Source organism: Macrobrachium nipponense, chromosome 41, assembly GCF_015104395.2.
Source record: "Macrobrachium nipponense isolate FS-2020 chromosome 41, ASM1510439v2, whole genome shotgun sequence".
NCBI lineage: Eukaryota > Metazoa > Arthropoda > Malacostraca > Decapoda > Palaemonidae > Macrobrachium > Macrobrachium nipponense.
In genome coordinates, this window is record NC_061102.1 from 45018441 (window position 1) to 45036148 (window position 17708).

General features: G+C 33.4%; 1 pseudogene; it reads right to left on the bottom strand.

Annotated features, from left to right (window-relative positions):
• The window catches only part of LOC135212838 (dynein axonemal heavy chain 5-like), a 92525-nt pseudogene that overhangs the window by 43273 nt on the left and 31544 nt on the right, over positions 1–17708 (bottom strand).

Below are 17708 nucleotides of genomic sequence, written 5' to 3' on the forward strand. Positions count from 1 at the left end.
AGAGGGACGAAGTTCCTGAAGGTGCTTTTGTTTCCCATCTCAAAACAATGTAAAATGGCATTTTTCTTGCTATTAAAATGTACCACTAAGGAATGCCAGAAAAACTCCAAGAGAAATACAGAAAAAAATAGAAAATACAGTAAATGAAGAGGATGGCAGCAGTATTACCTCAGAGAAATTGAATAAAGGCCACACAATAAGATCCATACTTCACTCAGAACTTCAGAATACGGCTTGTTTCTTTTGTAACATGCCTAAAACTAGAAACCATCCATTGCATACAGTTTCTACCTCAGCAGTAGGTAAAAAGTTGTATGAAGCTGTGAACCAGGGTACTAATGAGGAATGGAAACTTGAATTAAGTGGATGTATTGACCCAAGAGACTGCCATGCCTATGATGGCGCATACCACAAGAAGTGCTTCAGCAGAAATGTCGGCAATGTAATTAGAAAAAAGTGTTGCAGAATCTGCTAGTCAGGTAAAATTTATTGAGTCTTTGCTGGAAGCTTTACTGTCAGGGAAAGATGTCACAATGACGGACGCAGAAAAATGTGACGGAAATTTGTCACTTCAAATGTGTCAAAGAGACCGATATGATTTCCAGAAAGTCCGTAAAGGCACTCATTAAAAATGAGCTGTTTTATCTGGATTAAGTGTTTACGACTCCAGAGTAAAAAAAAAAAGGAAAAAAACCGATCATGAAAAAGTCAGTCAGTGATCCTTTGATTTTTCTTTCAGAAGAAACCTGCAATCTCAATAAAAACCTCAAGATTATTTATCAAGATGCCAGAATTTTGCGGAAAACGATTATGACAAATGAGAAATGGACGTTCTCAGGTTAAATTACTGAAAAAGAAATAACAAAAGCAATAACAGAAGAACTTTCATCTTTTATTAAATGGTTGATAACTGGGAAAAAATGTTTGACAGGGCAGGTGTTAAAAGGATCATTTATAACAAAAAGCGGACTCTACCGCACCAAATTTAATGTATGAATGCCAAACATGATGATGGAACCATGAATCTATGTCAACAAAAAAGTAAGCTCATTGAGCTATTGATGCCACATGTAGTTAACCATTCACAACAAACAAGTAAAAATAAAGAGAAAATACATCAAACAGAAGAACCAAGGAACAATTCACCAGCGACAAATTTTTCTGTTGCAATTATTGATGGGATGGCATCACTTCAATCTCTACAAAAGTCAAAAGACATAATAACTTGCAAAGATCTGGCAGAGTCATTAACAAGCAAAGTATTAGATAAATACCTGAAATAGGATGATTTACATATAATTTTTATATGGTTATGTGGAAAATTCCATAAAGAGCATTACATGAGAAAAGAGACTTTACGGTATTACACAAGTGCAATTCAAAATTATGGACAGCACCGTCATCACATCATGCAGAAGAGAAAAATATATACCTTGTGGTAGGATGGCGTACAGAAGTAGCTTCTACCCATTGTGACCTAGGATTTCTTAAAAGTACACAAGAAGAAGACGATACAAAAATTATTCTTCATGCAGTAAATGCTACAGAAAGAGGTGCTAACAGACTATTTACCTTCACCGAAGACACTGATATTCTGGTAATTGTTGTAAGACAATTGCCAAAACTACCATCTCAGTCATTCTTCATGTCAAATCTTAGAACGGAAATTTCAATTGCTGACATATTTTGATCATTGGGCACTTTGAAAGCACCTGCATTACCTGCATTAATTGGTCGGTAAGGCCAAATTCTCTTACTGGAAGGCATTCAGTATAGCAACTGAGGAAGCCTTGGAAGCATTTGCGACACTTGGAATAAGTGAAGAAATCTCTGATGGAGTTCTAGAAGAACTTGAAAAATTTTATTTGTCAATTCTACAAACTAGGGTCAAGTATAGACAAACTAGCAGAACTTCGATAGTATATGTTTTCAAAGAAACAAATACCCTGGGAAAAGCTACCGCCCACTAAAAGTGCTCTAGTACCTGCGCTTAAGAGAGTAAATTATCAGGTGTCATGATATGGAGTAAGGATATTGAGGCAAAACCAACACTCCCATTCCCCATTGGTCATGGATGGGACATAATTGATGGACAAATATTGCCAAGTGTCTGCGGTTTGCCTTGTACTCCTAATAATATCCTTTATCTAATCAGGTGTAACTGTGTAAAAAGCCTATGAAATCCAGTATGCAAATGCTTAGTAAATAATTTACCATGTAAAGAACTGTATGTATGCGAAGGGAATGAGGAGCTTTGTAACAACGGTACTACGTAAATTTACACCAGAAATGATAGGGAGCGACAGAGAATATGACCATAAAGCAAATATTTTTATATCTTTTAATTTACTTTGCTGCTTGTAACAGATTGGTGAATTATTTTTCAGTATTCTAATTTATTTAAAAATGTTTGATTCCCACTGATATCATTCTAGCTATGAAGTGGTTTTGTTAATTTTGCAGTATTCATTATATGATTAGTTACAAAGAATCATAAGAATTAACATTTATACATTACTTAGTGATATTGAAAGAAGGGTTTTTTTTTATCTTCAACATTTATCACTGGCTATATCATGTCAATATTGATATTAGAAGATTACTTCTATTCTCATTCTTTCCTTTCAATATCATCATGAACTATTGATTTGTACATTTTTCTATTCTTCATTCAAAATTCGGCTATATTATAGAAATAATATTGAAACAATAAAGAAAAATTAATATGAAAGGCTTTCCCTTAGAAACCGTTAAATTTATACAAAAAGGCATTGAGATTTTTTACTGTGCATGAAATTACCTTTAAAATGAGCTATAGAAAATTAAAATTGGACAAAAAATAAGGAATACTGTATACCTGTAATAATTACAGGCGGCGGCCATCTTGGTGACGCCATAAAAATTATATGCAAGAGATTCAGAAGTCCCACCATCAATTTTATTCATCTACAAGGAGTTTAAAACCGATTAAAACTATCCCCAATATTTCATCAATAACAATGCCACAAAAGGGGTCTTTGCTACATTATGCTTCCATATTATCAATAACAACGAGAAGTCCAAGGAGATGCTGCGTTCTCAATTTTGAGTGTATGTATGTGTATGCCTTCATGTTGGAGCTATTCATTCGTTTAGTATTGCCTTGTTTCGATTTTTAATGCTTGTGTATTACCAGTCTTTATATAACATTTAGTGTAACATTACTGTATTCCAATAACCGTTTACTATGATTTAGAAAATTTTCTATTTTTTCCTTGTGTTTTTGTTGTTAGACCAGATGATGGAGACAGTTTCTCCGGAACCAGTAGTCGTAACTGAAAAAAGGATGTTTTAGGTACACGTGGTGGTTTTAATCTTATAAATATATGAACATATATGGATAAATATATGGACTGTATAGTAGGAGCGATTGTGTGTGTGTATATATATATATATATATATATATATATATATGTATATATATATATATATATTATATATATATATATATATATATATATATATATATATATATATATATATATATATATATATATATATATATATATATATATATATAATATATATATATATATATATATATATATATATATAAAATAGATATATATATATATATATATAATATATATATATATATAATCAACATAAAAATAAATGTATTTATTTTTTATTGATATATATATATATATATATATATATATACATAAATATAAATATATATAGGTATATATATATATATATATATATATATATATATATATATATATAGATATATATATATATATATATATATAAATATATATATATACCATATATCTATAAATATATATATATATATAATATATATATATATATATATATAAATATAATCAATATAAAAATAAAAATGTATTTATGAACGTAAATATTTAGATATTCAAAGAAAAGTACGCGCACATACATACATACACATACATACACACACACACACTCACGCACATATATATATATATTATATATATATATCTATATATATATATATATATATATGTATACTATATATATAAACCTTTGTAGCTAACATTTATACATAAGATAATACATGTATTTTGAGTGAGTGTTCATTTACTCATAAAAATTGTCGCCTTGTATTTGTGTAGAGACTACACAAATATATATAGATAAATCTATATGAAAGAAGTTGACTCTTGATACTGTATCTTTTAAAAATATACCTCTCATATACATGGAGTATTCATTACAATTACAGTAACCAACCACGCATAATCCGAAATCCTGAAGTATTGTGAATAAGAAAAAAAAACTTAATCAGTTCGATAGACAAGTTATCGACATTATCATAAATAATGTTTTTATTATAAAAAGTCGTTGCAAGATCCGTCATCAGCCACCTCTTACCCACCTTCTTTGGGTCCATATCATCCAAGTGGTTTTGTATGAACTGGACCGATGCATGAAAATCCGCCTGATTAAATTCGTACGGAACGTTCCAGCCAAGCGACCCGAACTTTCTTCGTTCAAGGACCACGGTGTGCAGAAAGGCTGTGGCATAAAGAAGTCTTGGCCACTGGTGCACGTTTGAGTAGTCTAGGAGGTCCTAGGAAAATAATGACAATGCCTTATTACTTTTGTAATCCTGGAAATAGTTGTTTATATCATTATTTGAAAATTTCTGAAGGAACAAATGTAACTTATGGAAAACGATCTACTTTGTTTGAAAGTTGGGTTATGAGACTTAGATTGGGATATAAGTATTATTGTGAATTTAATAAAGACAAAAATGTACCTTGTAAATTTTGTAAACAAGACAAAAGTCTTAAGTTGTATCATTACATTATGGAATGCAAAGAATTTGATGGAATCAGAAATGATTCCATTGCAGATCTGTATGAACAAATATGTTTTATAATTAATAATAATAAAATAACTGATTTTATTAAAAAATGTAATGGGAAAACCATAATTGTAATTTTAAAATAGAATAACTGTGTTATTGGGAAAGGGAAGATATAGGAACACTATACTTCTTTTCCCTTTTGATGTAAATTATCAATAAAATTTTTGAATTTGAATTTGAATTGTGTAATTCTTGAAAAGGCAAGTCTCTCTCTCTCTCTCTCTCTCTCTCTCTCTCTCTCTCTCTCTCTCTCTCAGTCAGCTGTAAACAGAGCAGTCCCAACTTATCTAATAGGCTATAATTAGTTACTGTCTTCATTTCTTGCTCTTTTCTGAAGTCGTCGCTCGATAGTTTTGATTTAATCAGAATGACTATATATGTGGAAATCTGTAAGTAGAAATGTGTCGTATCAAATTACCTGGGATAGTTCAGCATAAGTTCTCTTGAGACTTGCTCTGATTCCTTGCGGGGGTTCGTTGGTGAATTTAACAGAAGCCTGTAGAATAAAACAAATAATAATCGTTCCCTTATTACATCGTTAAGGTTCTGTTCGATGACAGACATAATGAAATAAATATGGCCAAATTTTGAGGTAACTGATCACAGAAAGTCTTATTATTTCTATTTACAAATATTCCTTATCAACATTGTTAACTGCTTCGAACGATAAAGCAAATGTTCTTTAAATGTACTTCAGGTTTGCAGTGTAGCACTATTACTATTACTAATAATAACCTGCAAGAGGCCAATTGGAAACTCTGGATGAACTTCTGTAGTGAGCCAAAGTCTGAATCCTTTATGAATGTGACTGTAATCGGTGACGGAGTCGAGCACCTCCTGACAGAACTCCAGACTCAAATGACAATTCTGGAGCAACAACCACCGTCCAACTACCATCGACTCCGAGAGAAGTCGTCTGGCGTGGGATTCTTGGCCTTGACCCATGGAAAGCGTCTTCATGTCTAAAAGGAGAAAAGAGGCACGATGCAGAGAAGGAAGAACATATAAGGAGATTTTGCGGTTTAAGAAACTACATACGAGCAAAACGCTAGATGTCAGCATTGTAAAGATAAACACATATAATAAGGAAAGAAAAAAAAAATGTGAAAATGACAAATGTAGTAAATTAAGAAAGAAGAGAAATTTTGCTTGATGGTATGAAAGATTTTATAAACGAGTACAAAAGAATGCAAAAATTATGCAATGAAATCTTGGGATGACTATCTTTTTGATGGAGACAATAGTTTCAAGTTCAGCCAAAGTTTTACTATAAATATTTCATTCTTATTAATATTTCACGTCGTTTTCTCTTGAAAGATGGAGGGCTTTCGATGAAAATCACGGAAGATAGTACCATTCAGTAAGTATTTGATTTGATAGGCATTGCAAGATAAGCGATGTATGAAAATATTTGACATTTAATTCTGTAAAAGTATCAGGCTTATTAGTATCAACTGTTACTGTTACTTTATAAAGGTATGTTAAAAAATCAACATGAAGACAGGTCGATTGCGCTTAACGCCTTCATCTTCAATTGTGGTATTATTTTCCTATGGTTACTTACTATCCTTTGAGTATGGACCATACGTGGCATGAAGACAACACCTTCTTATGGATATTTATTCTTTTAAATATAAACATATGGTTTTTCTTGTTTGTTTTCAGATAAAACTTGAAAAAAGTTAAATAAAGGATTTTCAGGATCTGAGCATTGATGATAACTGTCTTTCCCTGTTAATCAGAAAATCATTTTCGTAATGGAGCTTCAATGGAATTCCCATTTTTGGTGCTGCGTTTGGTCTCACAAATACAGGGCTGAGGCTTCGCTAAATTTGCACTACTTTTTACATTATCAATATGGCGAAATAATGAAGTTTTAAACACGAAACATCTAAATTGCATACGTTACGAACTGGCACAGCTTTCCCAACCACTGTCGCTTCCAACATGATTTGAAGGCTGGATCTGTCACTTGCATGTCTGGGAACTTTTGCTCTCTTTTTTTTTCTGTTTTTTTAACGGGTTACACATTTTCATATTGCTCCTTATCACTATCAGTATTATGCATGATAGAATTATAGAATTATGCGTGATATAATTAAGTGTTCTAAACCCTGTAGTCTAAGGTTAGTATAATCATTTTGGTGATTGCTGCTCATATTTGACAGTCATTTCTAGTGTGACATTATATTTTATGAATAATGAACTTTGAATTTTATGCTATAACAAACTGCTAGTTAATAGTACTGTAGTCGTGTTATATTCTGTTCTTTAATTTTCTTGATTGATAAATTCTCAAGAAGTAAATAATTTTACCTCCTCTACATGTAAAGTACATATTCAAATGTGAAGATTATTATTTGCATAGTTAAGTTTCCCCTTTACAGCAGCTTCCACGTTTACTCTGTGCTTAAAGAATATGCCGTCCAGCTTAACAAACTGTTTTTGTATACAAATGTCTGTCAACATCAATTATGTTCAGAGTGAACTTGAAAATGTAGAATAAACTACGAAATTACTCGTTCCAAGTCCTTGTTTCACTTACGTTATACAGTAGATTTAACGATATTCTCAGTACGTGTTCCTCTGCGCTACATAAGATTTATATATATGTATATATATACATACGTATATACATACGTATATACATATATATATATATATATATATATATATATATATATATATATATATATATTTGTGTGTGTGTGTTTATATATAAATATATATATATATATATATATATATATATATATAGTACTATATATATATATATATATATATATATATATATATATATATATATATATATATATATATATATATGAGTCTTATCACATCACCATGATTCATATGTATGCATTAAGCTAAAAATGTTCTTTAGTATCTAATTTGCTCTACCTCGGTATTAATATATTTTCATATATGTTAACCGAAGGGGAATTTTTCAGTTAATCAGAAATACGTCAGTTCATGGGCGCGAACCACAGAACGTTGTGGTTTAAAGCGCTTCACTATACGTCCTGATTTCTTGGTTGCGTGGTTCGCGCCCATGAACCGACGAATTTTTTTAAGCCGCCGGATGAGAGACTACTTGTAAAAGAAGAGATGTAAATTTTACTTTTGTAACGACTGCGAGACCAGTCACTTTACAAAATCACTGGTTATTTTCTTATAAACTATATAATTTCCATTGCTTTAAGGACGATATTTTGAATATTTTTTATTTATATCAAAGACGTCGTCAGCGTAAATTCACTCCCCTTTTCAAACATCAGTTGCACATAACTTTTTATGTTATGAACGTGACATTCTAGTTCCAAATAATTGACCGATTTTATTTTATATTTTTTATGAAAATAGAACCACCACGTTTCAAACCAACTGGGCAGCGAGGGAAATGTTCTGGGAGAATTAATAGTAGAATTTGTTATTTATACAAGTTATTACATTTTGCCCTTTTTATACTTTTGGAACCCATATGCGAGATGTTCTAATATCTGCTACTATTCATAGATAGAAACAAATACCAGTATAAACAAAATGTAAATAGTTTTATGTCCAAAAACATCGCAAACCTAAAAAAAAAAAAAGGAAAAGTTAGGGATACTCCCACATTCAAACGATAAATCTCTCTCTCTAAATTCCTCTCTCTCTCTTCTCTCTCTCTCTCTCTCTCTCTCTCTCTCTCTCTCTCTCTCTCTCTCTCTCTCTCTCTCTCTCTCTCTCTCGATGTAGTCTCAAACATACAGGTAATTTAGATAGTATACTGAATGCAGAACTCGGGGGAATATTACAGACAATGTGCTGTAACACGGAGCCTCTCATCCAAGATTCCTTACCTACTTCCTTTATTTTGCCTAATGCTTCAATCTGAGCAGTAGGATCTGCCCCCTGGGACAAGAGGCACACCAGCGGAGTCCTGCTGTCCGATTCTTCCAAAGTTGCCTCTAGATCTAAGATGCTGCTATCTGCAAACTGCTCTCCCAGAGAATCTGTGGCGATAAAATTTCCAACTCAGAAATTAGTTCTTTTCACATTTGCGTCCGCTCTCATCGCCTCTTATCCCATAGTTTTAGATTTCCGTGAGTGTTTAGTTACACAATGGTATTTTAAGTTGCCAGAGTAATTGTAGTTACTGATCTCTGATAGCAGATCGCTGAATGTTGTTTAATGGTTGGACGATACAGTAAAATTTTCCATCATTAAGGGGTATATTATGATAAATATCGTTAAATGTTCGTTTCTCTATGGTATTACCGTCATACATTCCATCCTTAGTTTTTGTTTGTTTTGAGAATGTGCAAGTAAAATATTAAATTCTTACTTTTTAAATCAAAGAATGTAAGGTAGACAAATTTCACACCGAGAGTTTCATTAAAATAACTAATCATATTGAGTAGAATATACAAAAATGAAAATATAGGGAAATTAGCACTCCATATCGACTAGAGTATTTTGAATTATATTGACTTGTGAAAATTCCATGAAGTAAAAGTACGTTACAATGTGAAACTAAAACAGATTCAACCTCATCAATTAATCGGAGGTTTTGCATCAAGGAATTTCATATAAAATTGAGAAAATTCGAAAATTCCTACCTCTACGACAAATTCCTTTTTTCACATTCCTTTCAACTGAAATCACCCAGGTGCTGTTGTTCCAGTGTTTGTACTACATAAAACATGTCGGAGGCGCGTCAAAGTCAACATTTCTTATCATTTTAAGGCTGTCATTACTGAGTTATTGATGTAATGCCTAGTCATCAAATTCCTTTCATGACTAATATTGTTACTATACATTCAAACTATTCTATATAATAACCTGTATTAATGTTCGATGGAAACTGTAAAAATGCCTGTATTAGTCAATAAATCATTGGGGCATTGTGCACAATACTAGAGATTTCGTGAATGTTCCTGCACGGGGTCCTAGAGTCTTAGTTCAATCAGGAAGTGATAAGAAATTCGTGTCTTACATTCTTAGATTTCCTACCAAACACGAATCCTATGCTACGCCCCCAGATCTCTCTCAAGGATTTTTTGGGATATTTCGGAGCTAAGGGCACAGTAATCGATTGCCGATCTTCATACTTTGGTTCCGAATTTTCCTTCAAAATGAGCAAAGAAATAATGCCGCAAAAAAAAAAAAAAAAAAAAAAAAAAACATTCCTACATCAGATTATCAGTATGCACATCATTATGAGTCTTCACTTCCGTAACAATCTCACATTAATTGGCCAATTTCCAAAATATAAAAAACATAATACCAATTTTCTCATACCTAACCATTTTTATTGATTAGTTTCCCATATGAAAGACATCGGTATTAAAAATGACTTTAAATAATGACATAGGAAAATAAAGTCATAAAGAGGAAATGCCGAAAGAGAAAGTAAAAGGATAATATGACTCACTTCGGATATATCTCCGAGCCTGTGAAATGGTTCTGTCTGGACACCATGATCGAATGAGCAGCAGCTGCCGGAACATATCCAAGGAACTCGAATATCCGCACGGAAAGTCCTCCTTTGAAGATAAAATTGACGGAGTTAGAGCACAAGTTTAGCAGTTATAAGACGCTAGACCAACATTTCAAAGAATCTATTCATTTCAAAGTTATACTTACACACACACACACACACACACACACACACACACACACACACACACACACACACACACACATATATATATATATATATATATATATATATATATATATATATATATATATATAGGCAAATGCCATGAAGGGAATGTGAAACCACGGAGTGGTTGCTAGGCCTAATGGGAAATATAAAAGTAAGGGTATAATAGAGCTCATATAATTGACAGATGATATACAGATATCCTTGAGGATGGGGATTATAAGGAACAGATGCACCTGCAATCCGACACAGTTAAAGAATTAATGGACCTACCAAAAGAAAAGTAAACGTTTGATAGGTTTTACAAAGGATTAAGACTAACTGCTTCAAAAGCAGGAAGGAGTCGATTAAAGGATTATACAGGAGATGAGACTGACCACCACCAGTGGTCTTGGAATGAATGAGCTGACCACATATTTAAGAACAACACCTAATAAACTCTCCTATAGATTCTATTTTAGAGTATCTTAGTAACGAACCAATCCATCATGAATTACCTCTACCTGTAGGTCATATTATTTCACTTACTAGGTTATGCATTTGAGATTGTAAGTTTATAGTCAATGCTGAATCCTACCAACAGTTATTTGGTATGGCAATGGATAGCACTATATCCCCACTCCCCTCAAAATTGATAAGAAATAAAAAAAAACATATTTACCTAATATCATATATATACTCCTTTAAAGTGGTATAGATATGTTGACGATATTTTAGCTGTTTTACCTGCTGGAATTAATGTAAATGATTTACTCTTTAATTTGAATAATTAGGTACTATCCATTAAATATAATTTAGAATTAGGAGAAGACAATTTCCTTATGTTTTTATGAGAATTGCACATTGTCAGTCCGCACTATTTGGATTGAGAAATCAAATAAATAAGAAAAATGGGAACAGATTTATGTTACCCTTCACATATAGCTACTAGATATTTGCCATAATAAAACCCACTAAAGTTTTATAGCTAAAGTAATATAGAGAAAGAAACCGCTAAGAAAATTCTTTTGCTGGTCTTATTTTAGTAGTTTTGAAACCATAAAATCATGGTAAATATCTTTTAATGTGAACCTGGGGGTTTTCTATAATAACACACTAAAATTAATGTTAATAGAAAATAGCCACAAGGACTGCAACAACATATATAAAATTATATGCTTGGACTGCTCTTTTTCTATATAAGTCAATCTAGTAAAGATTTAGAAGTTAGAATAAGTATCCAGTCAAAACTTGGCAAACATCCAATGCAATAGTCATTCATTTAAGGGAAAACTGTCATAGAAACAGTTGGACTGACAGTTCAGTGATTGCCAGATCGGAAGATTTCTCCTCACAAAATCTTTGATAATCGGCAATTATACAGCTGACTTCCAGCTGTAATTTCAACCTTAGCCTTGGCGTTTATTATTTGGACCACTATGTTAGCAAATTGTTCAGGAATGACCTAAAGATAAATTCACAGACTTAGTACTAATTAATTTCCTTATATATATTTTCTATGTATTCATGTTTAATATTGGTTGAAAATGTCCATTTTGCCAAATTTTTTCATTGTTTCCAAAAAGGAGAGTATGTTAGATGTACTTTTTATGAATATGTAATAAGCTTACTTATTCCAAAGCCATTTTTGGTGGTCAGTCTCTTCGCTAGCAATGTGTGTGTGTATGTGTGTGTGTGAATGTGTGTATGTGTGTGTGTGTGTATGTGTGTTAGAGTGCATGTGTGTGTGTGTGTGTGTGTGTGTGTGTGTGTAAAGCAGTGTATAATTAAGATTAATAAGTCACTTATAATATTCTACATGCATAAGAACAATAACAACAACATCCCCAAATCTCACTCTAATTTTTAAACCAGGCATAAACAGAGAATTTTTCTAGTCATAACAAAAAATGAAGAATTTTTATGCAAATACCTCTTCAGGTTTGTCTTTCTCAAACCAGGTCTTCCATTCCTTTTCGTGTTCGGAAATTTGATCTAAGATGTTATTAAATTGTTGCAGTTTACCGAGTTCTACGAGATTCAGCCACGTGATATCCAAAATCCATCGGAAAGGTTTTGGTATAACTGTCTTCAGGTCTAACGAAGCTCCTCCCTGGTTTAAAATAAAGTTGTTATATGAGTCTTCATATATATACTTACACTACACACATATTTATTTATCTGTTTGTCTATGTGAGACAAAACTTGTCAATAGTTTTGTTGAAGATACATAACCTAAAAACTTCAAAGTTAAAACTTAACGCCTGAGCATTAAATAAAAGATTTATCTACTGATTATGTTGAAGAAAAAAAAAAACTCATAAAAAAATCCCTCTTTTTGAACCCTGATAAAAAGGAAGGAAGAATTATGTAAATTCAAGATACTAATTGAAAGGAAACGTCTTAGAAATAATCCAAACGAAAATGAAGAATCTCAAGCTGTAAACCACCTCGTGCGTAAAAACCCCTTGAAAAAGAAAACCAAATGCCATTTATAAAGATGGTGTAAGGAACCTTAAGTGGTCCGTAAAATGGAGTCTAACCACGGTTACTTTTTGGAGCAGAAACTCTCTGAAGGAAAGCTCGTTCTGTCAGAGGGGGAAAGGCACAAGCATCCTCCAATACTCAGGTAAGAACATATGTTAGCAAAGGATCTTGTGTTGATTTGTGTTTGTATGTGCGCCTTTCAGTAATTATTCGTAAAATCTCAGAATAAACAATAGCACTGAAAGCATTAATAAAACCACAACAACTGTGACTCCACTGACTGGTCCGCATATTTTCCCTGGTCTTTGTATAGAAATTAATAATTCAGCATTTATTTACATTTTCCCTTACCAAAAAAATAAAAATGAAGGAATGCTTTTTTTCCAGCCCTCTCTTTACACACACGCAGGCATATATATACATACATATAATAATATATATATATATATATATATATATATATACATATATATATATATACATATATATATATATATATATATATATATATATATATACATATATATATATATATATATATATATATATATATATATATATATATATATATATATATATATATATATATATATATATATATTTGTGTGTGTGTGTATGTATGTATGTAATCTAGTCACTGGGGAGGGGGGCAAGCCAGCTGCTGCACTAGGTGGCGGTCCCAAGCCCGGGTCAATAGAGAGGGTTAGTGACAGGAAGGGCATCTGACTGTAAAAACCCAATGCCAGAACTATGGTTAGTCTAATCCAGATTCAGAGAAAATCCCAGGGCGTGGCGCGATTAAGCGACGCGCAGGGCCTCCCCTGACCCCTCCGATAAACAGGCAAGGGCTATAACAGTGTGGACGGGTGCAGTTAAAGAAGCAAGTCTATATGATTAGAATTTGGACACTAAATGTGGGTAGTATGACAGGAAAGAGTAGAAAGGTGGCGGAGATGATGAATTTGAGGAGAGTTGATATCTTGTGTGTGCAAGAAACAAGGTGGAAAGGGAATAAGGCCAAGGGAATAGGAGGAGGATGTAAGCGCATGTACAGTGGGGCAGACGAGAATGGTAGAAGTGGAGTAGGCATCATTGTAAGCAATGAACTGAAGGAAACAGTGGTAGAAGTTAAAAAAAGTAGTATTCGGATAATGAACATCAAGTCAATGTTATCAGAAGAAGTCCTAAATGTGATAAGTGCTTATGCCCCACAAGCTGGATGTGATGATGAAGAGAAGTCAATGTTTTGGCAGGAGTTGGATGAAGTAATAACATCAATCTAAGAAGAAGAGAGAGTTGTATTAGGTAGAGATCTAAGTGGACATACAGATACAGACAGAAGAGTGATTCCAAGAATCCATGGGTGGCTAAGAATGGGGGAGAGGAACGAAGAAGGCGAAAGCATTATAGACTTTGCAGTGGCATTTGATATGGCACTGATTATTACATTCTTCCTGAAGAAAGTTTTGTGCAACATATAGAAGTGGTGGAAGAGAGTCAAATTGATTTTCTGCTTTGTAGGGGATGACTCCTTAAGGAAGTAAAGGATTGTAAAGTGATATATGGAGAGAATGTTAGCCAACAACATAAGATAGTGGTATTGGACTTTTAAATACTCAAAGGGGCAAAGGGAAAGAGGAAAAGTAACCCTAAGACCAAATGGTGGGAGCTATAAAAGGCAGAAAATGTGGAGTTGAGATCTAGGTTTAAGGAGAATGTTCTGAGAGAAATGAAGTTGGAAGATGATTTAAATGATTGGTAGGAGTTTAGCAGCAAAGTGATCCTAAGACATAGGGAGGAAGTGTCAGGCAAAGGTCCACCAAAAGATAAAGAAAACTGGTTGTGGAATGAAGACACACAAGACAAGATCAAGAAAAAGAAATAATCCCAAAAGAACTATGATAAACACAGAACAGAAGAAAACAAGCAAACATCTAAAGAAGCAAATATAGTTGCAAAACAACAAGTTGCCAGAGCAAAGGCTGCTGCCTTCAGTGATCTGTATAAGAACGTTGACACACAGGAGGGCTAAAGAAACATCCACAGGATAACCAAAGCTAGAGACAAGCAACAAAAGACCTCACACACATTAAGCAAATTAAAGAAGAAATGGTAAGAATCTAACAAAAGAAGGGGAAATTAAAAGTAGATGGAGAGAGTATTTTGAAAATCTCCTAAGTGAAGAAAACCCCAGGAATATCAGTAAGGAGGGAATAGCAAATGAAAGAGAGTTCCCAGGATTAGTCAGAGAGAAGTGAGGTGGGCACTACGTAAAATGAAAAGGGTAAAGCAGCGGGACCAGATGGAATACCAGTCGAGGTATGCAGGTACTTAGGAGGAAGGAATTAACATCTTGTGGAACTCTTTCAATAAAATCTACCAGTAGGAGAAGATACCAGACGCCTGGAGAAACAGACTGCTAGTCCCCATTTACAAAGATAAAGGGGATATCTAAGATTGTGTCAACTATCGGGGCATAAAACTGATGGCTAAAACCTTGAAAAAATATGAAAAATAATAGAGGCAAGGCTAAGGGATGAAACATCTATAAGCGACGAACAGTTTGGGTTCATGGCGGGAAAAGGAACAACAGATGCCATCTCCATATTGCGACAAGTCATGGAAAAATATAGAGAAAAAGGAAAGGAACTACATCTCTTATTTATAGATCTTGAGAAAGCATATGACCGAGTGCCTAGGAAAGAAGTTTGGAGATGCATGAGGGAAAAAGGTGTCTCAGAAAAATATAAAATATGTGAGGATTGTACATATGTATAGGGAATCAACAGCACAGGTAAGAAGCCCAGTGGGAACAGAGAAGTTTGAGGTGAAAGTTGGACTCCACTAAGGTTCTGCCATGAATCTCTATATTTTTGATATGGTAATGGATGTGATAGTGGTTGGAGTGAAAGATCAGGTGACTCGGAGTGTACTCTTTGCAGATAACGTAGCGTTAGTAACACCAATAAGGAAAAAGCAGACAGGAAATTGGAGTAGTGGAGAAGTGTGTTGGAGGAGAGAGACCTAAAGATAGGCAGAGTAAAAACTGAATATATGTGGATGAATGGAGGAGACCTAGGGGGAAGCATAAACTTTAGAGTAGGTAGACGTAAAAAGAGCTACATCCACCTTGGTTTATGCGTCACTGATTGTGGAGGGATGGAGGAGGAAGTGAACCACAGAATACAATCAGCTTGGAGGAAAACACCAGGTGTGCTATGCGACAAAAGATTAAATGTAAAGCTGAAAGGAAAAATGTACTAGAGCATTGTCAGACCTGAGTTGATTTATAGTTGTGAAACATGGGCCATAAAGAATGCGCAAGAGAGATGGATGGAAGTGGCAGAAATGAAAGTGTTACGTTGGATGTGCAGAGTGACCAGGAGAGACAGGATAAGGAATGACTTCATAAGAGGGACGGTGAAAGTTACAGAATTCTCAAAGCTGCAACAGACGATTGAGATGGTTTGGGCATGTTATGAGATGAGAGGAGGATTCTGCATGTAAAAGAACCATGAACATGGAAGTGCCTGGAACAAGGAGGAGAAGTAGACCAAAAAATAAGATGGAGAGGCCCATTGAAAGCAGGGAAATGAGTAGGTCTGGTGCCTGATCGCAGAAGATGTTTTAGAAGACTAATAGAAAGCGACCCCCATATAAAGATGGGAAAAGCAGAAGATGAAGAAGAAGATGTATGTATGTATGTATGTATGTATTTATAAGACTAATTATCCTCAGTCTGCAAAGTCGAAGAACAATCATTAACAAATAGTAACATTTTAAAAACTACCTTAATGAATTTCATGAATTCGTCGTGAGTTATTTCACCGCTTTGCATATCAATCTTCATCGCCAAAAGCAGAGTGAACAGTAATTTGTGTTTTTCATAGAAACCTCGACAAGCATTCTTCCACACTTGACTCGTCAGGAACCGGATAATATTGCAGATGCGGTTCTTAGGAGAATTACTGCGGTCAGATCTGGAAAGTTAGAAGAGTATCACTTATGAGCACAAAATTCTGCTTGCATGGGAGCTTAAAATAGTTGCACGTAATGCCAAGGTTTCTCTTATAGGTGATAAAAAAGGTTTTCGTTGGCATATTACAGAGAATAATGGAAACGTACCATTTACTTTGCTTTCCTTTGCTTTTTTTTTTTTTTGTTTTTTTTTTTTTTATTAAAGGAAGATGGGACATAAAGTGTTCATAGTTTTCATCAGTAGATGGAGGTGCTATCTATTTCTGTATAATCTATTATAAGATCTAAGAGATTTTATACTAAGGCAGTGTTATAGGAACTCTATGCGTAAAGAATATGGTAGTTAAGAAAACATTTATTTCAAATGTTAATTTAATAAGAGCTCATAGTTTGAAAGATACTATTTGTCAGTGTCATTTTCTACGGCAAAAGGTTTATTTGATCATTTGGCTTCAATTGTATTGAAGTCAAGATCAATATGTCTATTAAGAATGAAGAATCTATTTACGAAAAGGTTGAATGTATTTTGCCGCTGAAACAAAAGGTTTTCTCTTCTATGTATATTGCTGCTGTTTTTCTTGTAAAATACCACATAGCATAGTATTATTCTTATATATATATATATATATATATATATATATATATATATATATATATATATATATATATATATATATAGATGAATAACTTGATCACGAAGTATATAAAACGTGATGC